We start from the raw sequence: 13,952 nt of genomic DNA, 5'->3' as shown, positions 1-13,952 counted from the left end.
TGAGCGAGACTGTGAGAGACTGAGACTAAGAGAGACTCAGACTGGGAGTGAGCGAGACTGAGAGAGACCGAGAGAGACTGAGACCGAGAGAGACTGAGACTGAGAGAGACTGACACTGACACTGAGTTTGAGACTGACACTGAGAGACACTGAGACTAAGACTGAGAGAGACTGAGACTGATAGAGGTTGAAATTGAGAGAGACTGAGACTGAGAGAGACTGAGACTAAGACTGAGAGAGACTGAGATTGAGAGAGACTGAGAGAAACTCAGACTGGGAGGGAGCGAGACTGAAAGAGACTGAGAGAGACCGAGAGAGACTGAGAGAGACTGAGACTGAGAGAGACTGATACTGACACTGAGTTTGAGACTGACACTGAGAGACACTGAGACTGTGACTGAGAGAGACTGAGACTGATAGAGACTGAAATTGAGAGAGACTGAGAGAGACTTAGATTGACATTGAGAGAGACTGACACTGACTGAAAGAGACTGAGACAGACTGAGACCGAGACTGAGACTAAAACTGAGGGAGACTGCGACTGAGACTGAGAGACTGAGATTGAGAGAGACTAAGACTAAGACTGAGAGAGAATGAGACTGAGAGAGATTGAAACTGAGACTGAAACTGAGAGTGACGGAGACAGAGAGAGACTGAGATAGACCGAGAGACTGAGACTGACAGAGACTGAGACAGACTGAGACCAAGACTGAGAGAGACTGACACTGAAAGAAACTGAGACTGAGAGAGACTGAGAATGAGACTGAGAGAGACTGAGACTTTGAGATACTGAAACTTAGACTGAGAGAGACTGAGACTGGGAGTGAGCGAGACTGTGAGAGACTGAGACTAAGAGAGACTCAGACTGGGAGTGAGCGAGACTGAGAGAGACCGAGAGAGACTGAGACCGAGAGAGACTGAGACTGAGAGAGACTGAGACTGACACTGAGTTTGAGACTGACACTGAGAGACACTGAGACTAAGACTGAGAGAGACTGAGACTGATAGAGGTTGAAATTGAGAGAGACTGAGACTGAGAGAGACTGAGATTGAGAGAGACTGAGAGAGACTCAGACTGGGAGGGAGCGAGACTGAAAGAGACTGAGAGAGACCGAGAGAGACTGAGACCGAGAGAGACTGAGACTGAGAGAGACTGAGACTGACACTGAGTTTGAGACTGACACTGAGAGACACTGAGACTGTGACTGAGAGAGACTGAGACTGATAGAGACTGAAATTGAGAGAGACTGACACTGAAAAAGACTGAGAGAGACTGCGACTGAGAGAGACTGAAACTAAAACTGAGAGAGACTGCGATTGAGACTGAGAGGCTGAGACTGAGAGAGACTCAGACTGAGAGAGACTGAGACTAAGACTGAGAGAGAATGAGACTGAGAGAGATTGGAACTGAGACTGAAACTGAGAGTGACGGAGACAGAGGGAGACAGAGATAGACTGAGAGACTGAGACTGAGAGAGACTGAGACAGACTGAGACCAAGACTGAGAGAGACTGACACTGAAAGAAACTGAGACTGAGAGAGACTGAGAATGAGACTGAGAGAGACTGAGACTTTGAGATACTGAAACTTAGACTGAGAGAGACTGAGACTGAGAGAGACTGAGACTGAGAGAGACTGAGACTGGGAGTGAGCGACACTGAGAGAGACTGAGACTGAGAGAGACTCAGACTGGGAGTAAGCGAGACTGAGAGAGACCGAGAGAGACTGAGAGAGACTGAGATTGAGAGAGACTGAGAGAGACTCAGACTGGGAGTGAGCGAGACTGAGAGAGACCGAGAGAGACCGAGAGAGACTGAGACCGAGAGAGACTGAGACTGAGATAGACTGAGAATGACACTGAGTTTGAGACTGACACTGAGAGACACTGAGACTGATAGAGACTGACATTGAGAGAGACTGAGAGAGACTGAGACTGACACTGAGTTTGAGACTGACACTGAGAGACACTGAGACTGTGACTGAGAGAGACTGAGACTGATAGAGACTGAAATTGAGAGAGACTGAGAGAGACTGAGACTGACATTGAGAGAGACTGACACTGACTGAGAGAGACTGAGACTGAGACTGAGAGAGACTGACACTGAAAAAGACTGAGAGAGACTGCGACTGAGAGAGACTGAAACTAAAACTGAGAGAGACTGCGATTGAGACTGAGAGACTGAGATTGAGGGACACTGGGACTAAGACTGAAAGAGACTGAGAGAGACTGAGACTGAGAGAGACTCATACTGAGAGAGACTGAGACTAAGACTGAGAGAGAATGAGACTGAGAGAGATTGAGACTGACACTGAGAGTGACAGAGACAGAGAGAGACTGAGATAGACTGAGAGACTGAGACAGACTGAGACCAAGACTGAGAGAGACTGACACTGAAAGAAACTGAGACTGAGAGAGACTGAGAATGAGACTGAGAGAGACTGAGACTTTGAGATACTGAAACTTAGACTGAGAGAGACTGAGACTGAGAGAGAATGAGACTGAGAGAGACTGAGACTGACACTGAGTTTGAGACTGACACTGAGAGACACTGAGACTGTGACTGAGAGAGACTGAGACTGACATTGAGAGAGACTGACACTGACTGAGAGAGACTGAGACAGACTGAGACCGAGACTGAGACTAAAACTGAGAGAGACTGCGACTGAGACTGAGAGACTGAGATTGAGGGACACTTGGACTAAGACTGAAAGAGACTGAGAGAGACTGAGACTTTGAGATACTGAAACTTAGACTGAGAGAGAAAGAGACTGAGAGAGAATGAGACTGAGAGAGACTGAGAGAGACTGAGACTTTGAGATACTGAAACTTAGACTGAGAGAGAAAGAGACTGAGAGAGAATGAGACTGAGAGAGACTGAGAGAGACTCAAACTGGGAGTGAGCGACACTGAGAGAGACTGAGAGAGACTGAGAGAGACTTAAGGAGACCGAGAGAGATTGAGAGAGACTGAGACTGACACTGAGTTTGAGACTGACACTGAGAGACACTGAGACGATGACTGAGAGAGACTGAGAGAGACTGAGATTGAAAGAAACTGAGACTGAGAGAGACTGAGAGAGACTGAGATTGAAAGAAACTGAGACTGAGAGAGACTGAGACTGATACTGAAACGGAGGGAGACTGAGAGAGACTGAGACTGATATTGAGAGAGACTGACACTGACTGAGAGAGACTGAGAGAGACTGTGACTGAGACTGAGAGACTGAGATTGAGGGACACTTGGACTAAGACTGAAAGAGACTGAGAGAGACTGAGACTCAGAGAGACTCAGACTGAGAGAGTCTGAGACTAAGACTGAGAGAGAATGAGACTGAGAGAGATTGAGACTGAGACTGACACTGAGAGTGACGGAGACAGAGAGAGACTGAGATAGACTGAGAGACTGAGACTGAGAGACACTGAGAGATACTGAGACAGAGACTGACACTGAGTTTGAGAGACTTTGAGATACTGAAACTTAGACTGAGAGAGACTGAGAGAGACTGAGAGAGAAGGAGACTGAGAGAGACTGAGACTGAGAGAGACTGAGACTGTGATTGAGAGAGACTGAAACTGAGACTGAGAGAGACTCAGACCTAGAGAAACTGAGACTGAGAGAGACTCAGACTGAGAGAGACTGAGACTAAGACTGAGTGAGACTGAGATTGAGAGAGACTCAGACTGAGAGAGACTCAGACTGGGAGTGAGCGAGACTGAGAGAGACTGAGAGAGACCGAGAGAGACTGAGACCGAGAGACACTGAGACTAAGAGAGACTGACACTGAGTTTGAGACTGACACTGAGAGACACTGAGACTGTGACTGAGAGAGACTGAGACTGATATAGACTGTAATTGAGAGAGACTGAGAGAGACTGAGACTAAGACTGAGTGAGACTGAGATTGAGAGAGACTGAGACTGAGAGAGACTCAGACTGGGAGTGAGCGAGACTGAGAGAGACTGAGAGAGACTGAGAGAGACTGAGACAGAGAGAGACTGAGACTGACACTGAGTTTGAGACTGACACTGAGAGACACTGAGACTGTGACTGAGAGAGACTGAGACTGATAGAGACTGAAATTGAGAGAGACTGAGAGAGACTGAGACTGACATTGAGAGAGACTTACACTGACAGAGAGACTGAGAGAGACTGAGACTAAAACTGAGAGAGACTGCGACTGAGACTGAGAGACTGAGATTGAGGGACACTGGGACTAAGACTGAAAGAGACTGAGAGAGACTGAGACTGAGAGAGACTGAGACTGAGAGAGACTGAGACTAAGAGAGAATGAGACTGAGAGAGATTGAGACTGACACTGACACTGAGAGTGACAGAGACAGAGAGAGACTGAGATAGACTGAGAGACTGAGACTGTGAGAGACTGAGACTGTGACTGAGTGAGACTCAGACTGAGAGAGACTGAGACTAAGAGAGACTGAGAGAGACTGAGAGACACTGAGAATAAGACTAAGACTGAGAGAGACTGATATTGAGAGAGACTGACACTGACTGAGAGAGACTGAGACAGACTGAGACTGAGAGAGACTGAGACAGACTGAGACAATCATATTCTCAATCTCTCTCAGTCTCAGTCTCTCTCAGTCTTAGTCTCTCTATCTTCGTCTCAGTCTCTCTTAGTCTCAGTCTCTTTCGGTGCCAGTCTCTCTCAGTCTAAATAGAGAGACTGAGAGACTGAGACTGAAACTGAGAGAGACTGAGACTGAGAGAGACTGAGACTGAGAGAGACTGAAACTGAGACTGAGAGAGACTCAGACTGAGAGAGACTGAGACCATGAGATACTGAGACTTTGACTGAGACAGACTGAAACTGAGACTGAGAGAGACTCAGACTGAGAGAGACTGAGACTGAGAGAGACTGAAACTGAGACTGAGAGAGACTCAGACTGAGAGAGACTGAGACCAAGACTGAGTGAGACTGAGATTGTGAGAGACTGAGACTGAGAGAGACTCAGACTGGGAGTGAGCGAGACTGAGAGAGACTGAGACCGAGAGAGACTGAGACTGAGAGAGACTGACACTGAGTTTGAGACTGACACTGAGAGACACTGAGACTGTGGCTGAGAGAGACTGAGACTGATAGAGACTGAAATTGAGAGAGACTGAGAGAGACTGAGATTGACATTGAGAGAGACTGACACTGACTGAGAGAGACTGAGACTGAGAGAGACCGAGAGAGACTGAGACCGAGAGACACTGAGACTAAGAGAGACTGACACTGAGTTTGAGACTGACACTGAGAGACACTGAGACTGTGACTGAGAGAGACTGAGACTGATATAGACTGTAATTGAGAGAGACTGAGAGAGACTGAGACTAAGACTGAGTGAGACTGAGATTGAGAGAGACTGAGACTGAGAGAGACTCAGACTGGGAGTGAGCGAGACTGAGAGAGACTGAGAGAGACTGAGAGAGACTGAGACAGAGAGAGACTGAGACTGACACTGAGTTTGAGACTGACACTGAGAGACACTGAGACTGTGACTGAGAGAGACTGAGACTGATAGAGACTGAAATTGAGAGAGACTGAGAGAGACTGAGACTGACATTGAGAGAGACTTACACTGACAGAGAGACTGAGAGAGACTGAGACTAAAACTGAGAGAGACTGCGACTGAGACTGAGAGACTGAGATTGAGGGACACTGGGACTAAGACTGAAAGAGACTGAGAGAGACTGAGACTGAGAGAGACTGAGACTGAGAGAGACTGAGACTAAGAGAGAATGAGACTGAGAGAGATTGAGACTGACACTGACACTGAGAGTGACAGAGACAGAGAGAGACTGAGATAGACTGAGAGACTGAGACTGTGAGAGACTGAGAGAGACTGAGAGACACTGAGAATAAGACTAAGACTGAGAGAGACTGATATTGAGAGAGACTGACACTGACTGAGAGAGACTGAGACAGACTGAGACTGAGAGAGACTGAGACAGACTGAGACAATCATATTCTCAATCTCTCTCAGTCTCAGTCTCTCTCAGTCTTAGTCTCTCTATCTTCGTCTCAGTCTCTCTTAGTCTCAGTCTCTTTCGGTGCCAGTCTCTCTCAGTCTAAATAGAGAGACTGAGAGACTGAGACTGAAACTGAGAGAGACTGAGACTGAGAGAGACTGAGACTGAGAGAGACTGAAACTGAGACTGAGAGAGACTCAGACTGAGAGAGACTGAGACCATGAGATACTGAGACTTTGACTGAGAGAGACTGAAACTGAGACTGAGAGAGACTCAGACTGAGAGAGACTGAGACTGAGAGAGACTGAAACTGAGACTGAGAGAGACTCAGACTGAGAGAGACTGAGACCAAGACTGAGTGAGACTGAGATTGAGAGAGACTGAGACTGAGAGAGACTGAGACTGAGAGAGACTGACACTGAGTTTGAGACTGACACTGAGAGACACTGAGACTGTGGCTGAGAGAGACTGAGACTGATAGAGACTGAAATTGAGAGAGACTGAGAGAGACTGAGATTGACATTGAGAGAGACTGACACTGACTGAGAGAGACTGAGACTGAGAGAGACTGATACTGATACTGAGTTTGAGACTGACACTGAGAGACACTGAGACTGTGACTGAGAGAGACTGAGACTGATAGAGACTGAAATTGAGAGAGACTGAGAGAGACTGAGACTGACATTGAGAGAGACTGACACTGACTGAGAGAGACTGAGAGAAACTGAGACTAAAACTGAGAGAGACTAAAACTGAGACTGAGAGACTGAGATTGAGGGACACTGGGACTAAGACTGAGAGAGACTGAGAGAGACTCAGACTGAGAGAGACTGAGACTAAGACTGAGAGAGAATGAGACTGAGAGAGATTGAGACTGAGACTGACACTGAGACTGACGGAGACAGAGAGAGACTGAGACTAAGACTGAGAGAGACTGAGATTGAGAGAGACTGAGTGAGACTCAGACTGGGAGTGAGCGAGACTGAGAGAGACCGAGAGAGACTAAGACCGAGAGAGACTGACACTGAGACTGTGACTGAGAGAGACTGAGACTGATAGAGACTGAGAGAGACTCAGACTGAGAGAGACTGAGACTAAGAGAGAGTGAGACTGAGAGAGAATGAGACTGAGAGACACTGAGAATAAGACTGAGACTGAGAGAGACTGAGATAGACTGAGACTGAGAGAGACTGCAACTTAGACTGAGAGAGACTGAGAGACCGAGACTGGGGGACACTGTGACTAAGACTGAGCGAGACTGAGAGAGAAGGAGACTGAAAGAGACTGAGACTGAGAGAGACTCAGACTGAGAGAGACTGAGACTAAAACTGAGAGAGACTGCGACTGAGACTAAGAGACTGAGATTAAGGGACACTGGGACTAAGACTGAAAGAGACTGAGAGAGACTGAGACTAAGACTGAGAGAGAATGAGACTGAGAGAGACACTGAGACTGAGAGACACTGAGACTGAGAGAGACTCAGACTGAGAGAGACTGAGACTAAGACTAAGAGAGACTGAGACCGAGAGAAACTGAGACTGAGAGGGATAGAAACTGATAGAGACTGAGACTGCGAGAGACTGTGAGACTGAGACATTTCGGCAACTCCTTCAATTGCACCCTACAATGCTGCCTTCTTTTGCCGGATTTGGAGAATACATCTGATGTATCCCCCGACCCAGCAGTAACGGCAAATTAATGTACTTTTAAATGTAAGTATTGGGTTTCAACTCGCTGGAATAGCTAACGAAACAAATGTTATAAGATCAAAGGACCTTAAAACATAAAACGTTTGCTAAAATCACAGTTGAATATCACTTAAGTCCAGTGCTATCGTTCGGATTGATTAAACATATTTTATTATTTATAATATGTGTACTTATTTTGCAACTTACTTTTGTTTAGTGGTATATAGTTCAGCTTGCTCTAACATTTTGTTTTGTTTTAGGGAGAGACGGAGGCAGAAGAGAGGAGAGCAGGGAGAGGATAGACTGACTCTTCTCTGCTGGAGAAACTTGTTGACAAATGAAATGTAAATTAATTGAAATAAATAATATTTATAATGATGAATATATTGTGTATTTAATTTACATGAACTATAAATGAAAATGAATGAAAACCTAATTGATTTCTAGGTTCAAGAAGGATTTATTTAGTACATATGATTTAATAATTTAGAAAAGGGATAATTTAATTTATAAAACTACCTATCAATGAATGAAAATTAATGAATGATTATTATAAACAGAAAAATATTATAAAACAATATAACATTTACAGTATATACAGATAAAGTTTGCTGCTGGACTTGAATGGGCTGCCACAATAAAGCCCCTGGTGTCTCTTGATGCATCATCTGGGGGGGTCTCCAGAGTGTGTATGAGATGCCCGTCCACCGTGCTTCACAGATGACTGAAAATCAGATGCTATGACATGTCAAAATATCTGGTTTTTTTTTTAGTCTTTTACTTAGACTTCTGGATCAAATTGACCCGGTCAACAGCAGAGGAAGATATGAAAAGTTCAGAATACATTTCGCCTTTTATCAAAACGTTAAAGCGGGTCATTTTGACCCAAACACCACACACAGGTGAAATGATCAGGGGCTCAGTGCTCAGCCACCAGATGGCACTAGAAAACCACATGAAACTGCATCCCTGAAGTTTCTACTCCTTCATTGCTGTAGTGCTTACATTATTCTGATTCATATATTCTATAATTCAGACATTTAAACATAAACGTGCCATAAAATCCAAATCTCTGACTCCTGCTGAGGTTTTATCTACAGCATTGTCCATAATGCTGGATCAGATCCTGTCAATACTCATTGTAATTTATTGCACTTTATTGTGTTTGATCAACATGAGGACATGTGTCTGAAGCCAATTTATTGTATTATAATAGCTCATTGCTTGCTCGGCTTGCTTCATGCATACTCCACAATCTCCTTTGGATTATAAAAGTGCTTATTCACGTTTGGATGAGCAACATGAAAATGATTTGACCAGGTGACATGTGTGTGTGTGTTTGCCAATGCCATATGGAATTTAAACAAACTGAATAACAAATCGAAGTTCATTCATCATGGAGATTTGACAGTGATACAACAGCCTGTAATATCCTGCAGACGAGCGTATGGGCAGGTCACGCTCTTATCTGCAATGGAAAGTGTGTTTTTCAAAGTAGTTCAATCTGTCTGTCACTCTGCTGTTACTCAGCAAACACACACGGCAGAAAATCACTTCTGTGGGTTTCTCCTACTTTCTGTTGAACATACACCGGACAACATATGAGTATTGTCCTTTATTGAAAGTGATGTGATAAGGGATTAATATGTGAAAGGCAGTAGCACAAGCAGGACATAAAACATTGACCTAATATCAATACCATTGTGGATAATAACTCTCAGTGCTCCATTTTAAAATCAAAAACATCAGAAGTGTTACTTGCAGCAAGGAACATTATTAACATTTTTTAAAGTGGAAACACGAGAGCAGCTCAAACTTTGGTTAACAAAGAATAGATTTACACAAGAGCAGCAGTATAATCAAGAAGATAGCTGTAGGAGACACAGACCCTGCTGAGCTTGTACTGCCAGAGCTGTCGGGTCCACCGGGTTACTTCTCATTAGTGTCACTGAGACCAGTCTGAAGCATTAAACTAATAAAGGAGAACATGGGGAGAACATGATCTCAGTGCTGAGACACGTCAGCAGTGGAGTCTACATGGATGTTGTGTGTTTAAATCTGGCAGATTCTGGTCCCTAAACTTGTTGAGGATGAATCAACAACAGATTGCCGCAGGAATTATAAAACCCGGAAATCACTGGGGATTTTTGCACTTCTGGTTCCCTCGACTCAAAATCAATGTTCTTTTTTAAATTGCTTTTTGGTTAGATGCCCGAAATAAAATCCCACACAACATCCATGTAGTCTGTGGTTAACTCAAGTTTAAGAGATGTTAACATTTTGTTCCACAACCAAAAATATGTCAGTAAATAGCCCACTGGTAAATTAACCATTAAGTGGCTAAATGAGACTACAGAGGTTGTCGGGGACATTAAAGGTCGTGGTGGTGGTGACGTGAAGTCATTCATTTATAGCCTAATGTTAGCGGTTTACTTCTGCTGATTCCACACCAGCAAAAATGTACATTTGCTTGATTCCAAAGAGTTAGATGAGCAGATACTGTTACGTGTTTTTATCTGTAAAGAGACGGACCAGGAATCTTTGGGTTATAATATCAAGTTATTTATTTACATCAAAAGTGCAACAAAACATCAAATTATAATGAGCTGCGCCACAGAACACCAAAGTAGTTAAATGTGTCGCAGTTTCACAAAAAGGCCCTGAATGAGCATTCACATACAGGATATACACACTAGCAAAATGTGAGTATCCCTTCTTCTTATTGGTTGTTGTAGGCCACCATCCAATAGTGGCCTTTGTTGGTGCGATCATGCCTCTTGGCACAGTTTCATCTTTGGTGTCCTGATTTGGTACCTGTTTACATTTATTGGGAACGTACACAACATTAAGTATACATATTGAACAGTAGATCTCTGGTGAGTGTCTCAGCCTGACACAGGGTGCTAAAGTTGTACCATAACATCTTCAAGGTCTCCTCATGTCCTGGGTTACTGCCGTTCAACACAACACCTGCTATGATAGCGGAATGGGCATCTTTTCTCCCGCACATCTTATCTGGTTATAGTCTAAACAAAGCTCCCTGCACCCTGTGTGCCACAGCTCAACTCCCTCTGTGCGAGTACTCTTTTTAATCATGGACATGCATATAGTTCAAAAGTATAAGAATATAACATCATACATAGTAATGCGTATGGTACTTTAATCAAGGTAGAAAAGTACAAAAATATACATACATAGCAAAGTGTATGTCACATGGATCAAGATATAAAAGTACACCAATATAGTAATGTGCATAGTACATAAATCAAAGTATAAAATCTAAGATTGAGCAAGTGATGATAAATTCATGATTTCCACAATACCGTATGTCTAAATATGGAGCTGCCACAAACGGAGAAGCAGCTAGCCTTTGGACAGAGCGAGGCTAACTGTTTCATGTTTAGCTAAGCTAACTGGCTGCTGGCTGTAGCTTTATATTTGCTGTACAGACGATCTCGGATCTCTTTCGATATTACTGTCTTGTCTGTGAGATAAATATGAAGCTACCACCAGCTATCTTAATTTAGCATACAGACAGCCATCCTGTCTGTGTGTAAAGGTAACACAATCCACTCTCTAGCACCTCTAAAGCTCACTAATCAACATGTTATATATCGTTAGTTTAACCCATACAATAACCGAAGTGTACATATGCCAGTTTGCCATTTTACAGGGTGTTATATAATCCAGCATATAAACCCCAGTAAAACAATGAGTCGTCGCTTTTACACCTTCGCATTAGTACAGCTTATGCAAATGAAATATACCATAATGTGCTAGTTAAGTAAAGAGCTTCAGAGGTGCTGCTGGTGATTTTGTTTAACCTTTAGACAGCCGTCGCCCACTGTTCCCAGTGTTTATGCTTAGATAGCCATCTCCTGGCTCCAGTTGCACATTTGCTGTTGAATAAGCACTATTCCTCTAATAATGTTTTTGTTCCAAGTGTCCTTGTAAGAAATGCCAGTGAATCTTCATGCACAGTCAAATGGCATTAAGGTTATTAATTACACCTGTGCTTTCCCTGCTATGGCACATGAACATATTGTTTCTGCTGTATAAAAAACCTCTAAAGATCCTTTTTATAGCAGCCATTTTGACAAAACACAGGTGCAATTACTGTAATAACATTAAGGATAAAAAAAACAACCTCAATTACTGAAAAGTGACTGCTTACAATCCTACCACCTTGAATGTGCCATCCACAGCAATAACTGCTGGTTCCACTAGAACTGCTTCAGGCTGCCGTAGCGTCTCGCTCCACGTTTAATAAAGTGTCTCTAATAGCTTGGTGCTCCGTGTTAGCCTGAAGGAAACCTACTGAAACCCCAGGAGGAAGCTGTAACCAGACAACTAAAGCAGGCTGGTCAACCTCTTATCTTCTGATCAAAGAAAAAGGGAAGGTCAGACGCAGAGGCCAGATCCTAAATTGTCACGGTAAGATTATAAAGAGGAAAGAATTCAGTCTTTTTGTGAAGACTGCACGTGCATGCAAAACCAATCCCAGGGAAAAACTGGCCGACACCAATTAGGGGGTTTTTCTATTCCTGGCTGTCAAGTCTGCTTGTGTTATGCAAGACAACACTGTTTGTCTGTATGTGTATTATTAATACCACAGACGAAATTGAGACCTAGAAATATCTTCCAGTGCACTATGGATATTCCTAGATTTAATTTCGAAGGTGGAGACATGCAGGACTGTTTTGACTTGAATTCATTTTGGAGGAAGACATGTGCGTAACCTCAGGTTTGACTCATGAGCTGGCTGACACATCATTGATGTAGTCGTGATATCCAAACTAATAAACAGGTAAAAACCAGGAAATGCTCCCTGAGATAAACCCTCCCTCACAGATCTTATGATCCAGTAAACGCCTGATCCAAGGAAACATCAGGGCGATACAACAGTAAGAGAACAAGTGAGTTGATCTATGTTTGACCCCGAGATGAGCTCCTTGTCAGTTTCAATGCATCCAGCAGATGTTAGCATGTGTAACACCATCATTAGGATTCCAGATGCAACCGTCCAACTTCCTCTGACCTTTTCATTTGCCAGAACAAAAAGATTAGTTCTTTCTACCAAGAGGGATCAAAGGTACACAAAGCCAATGAATTTGAATGACATCATCGCATACAAGGACTAAAAAAATCATTCTGTAGCATGTGATAGCTTATATAACCTATATCACAGTGGGGACCCTGCAGCTGCACATTATACTGCAGATCCTGTGAAGGCTGTGTCTTTTAACATTTCAATCTTTACATCAGAAAAAAAGACTTTCTTCTATAAAGCAACAGAAAAAGCTATTATTATAACTATTAATGAGGCAAAACAGGGTGAATTATACACTCTTCTTACAGAAGGAAGGCAAGAAAAACAGTGAATTTAAATGCTCAAAACAACAGCTTGAGGAAATCTCTCGCCAGTTATGTAGTTCATGTTGTTCCTGTGATCGGGAGAGACTGCTTATGAGAATCTCTCTAAATGAAAATGTGGAGAGCCAAGATGCTAATCTTTCTGGAACTGCTCCACCGACAAGGAGAGTCTGGCCCTGTGGACCAAAAAACGATTAAATGTTTGCTTCAGCCGAGCTTCATTTCACGGCGCAGTAATGTGCTCATATTAGCCCCTTACCCGTCACTTTGGTAACATTGTTAAATGGCACAATTTAAGCTCCACTCATTGTCAAGTGTCGCTGGAGTACTTCAGCACCTCCGGCATCTTGGGTCCTTTTCTTCCACACAAAATGAACACTTGCTGCTTCATTCGGTGGTGTTTTCAACGGGAAAGACAGGTGAGAGGAGGGAAATGTAGGAGAAGAGGGGGGGGGGACGGCAGTGTGTAAAGGTCAGCTCAGGCAAAAGAACAATGTCAATTACGTTGACAAGCACCTCTGAGAGCTCCTTTAGGGGCTAAATTGCTGTTGGAAAACTGTTTGGTAGGTTTGTGTGAGACGCTGTCAGATTCAAAAACAGGTTTGGCTTCCTGTAAGCTGTAAACGCATGCTACACTTGACCGCCTGACAAAAGTCATTAAAGCAACAATCGCTCTCCTTTCCTCCTCGTTGATGTTCTTCTTTTTCTGGGTGGATAAACGTACAACATGCGTTTCTACAGCATGAATATTTAACACAATTCCCGTTGTTGTCTCAGACTGTTTGTTTTACCCTCCCCATGCTGTTTAAAATCTAAAGCACCACACACACACACACACACACACATATCACATATCACTGATTTATTCAACAGTACAAGCACATCTAAAATGTTTTGTGATCTCAGACCTGAATAATG

This window comes from Cottoperca gobio, chromosome 9, assembly GCF_900634415.1.
Source record: "Cottoperca gobio chromosome 9, fCotGob3.1, whole genome shotgun sequence".
Lineage (NCBI taxonomy): Eukaryota > Metazoa > Chordata > Actinopteri > Perciformes > Bovichtidae > Cottoperca > Cottoperca gobio.
The sequence above is the reverse complement of the archived record's forward strand: the minus strand, read 5'-3'. Positions refer to the sequence as shown.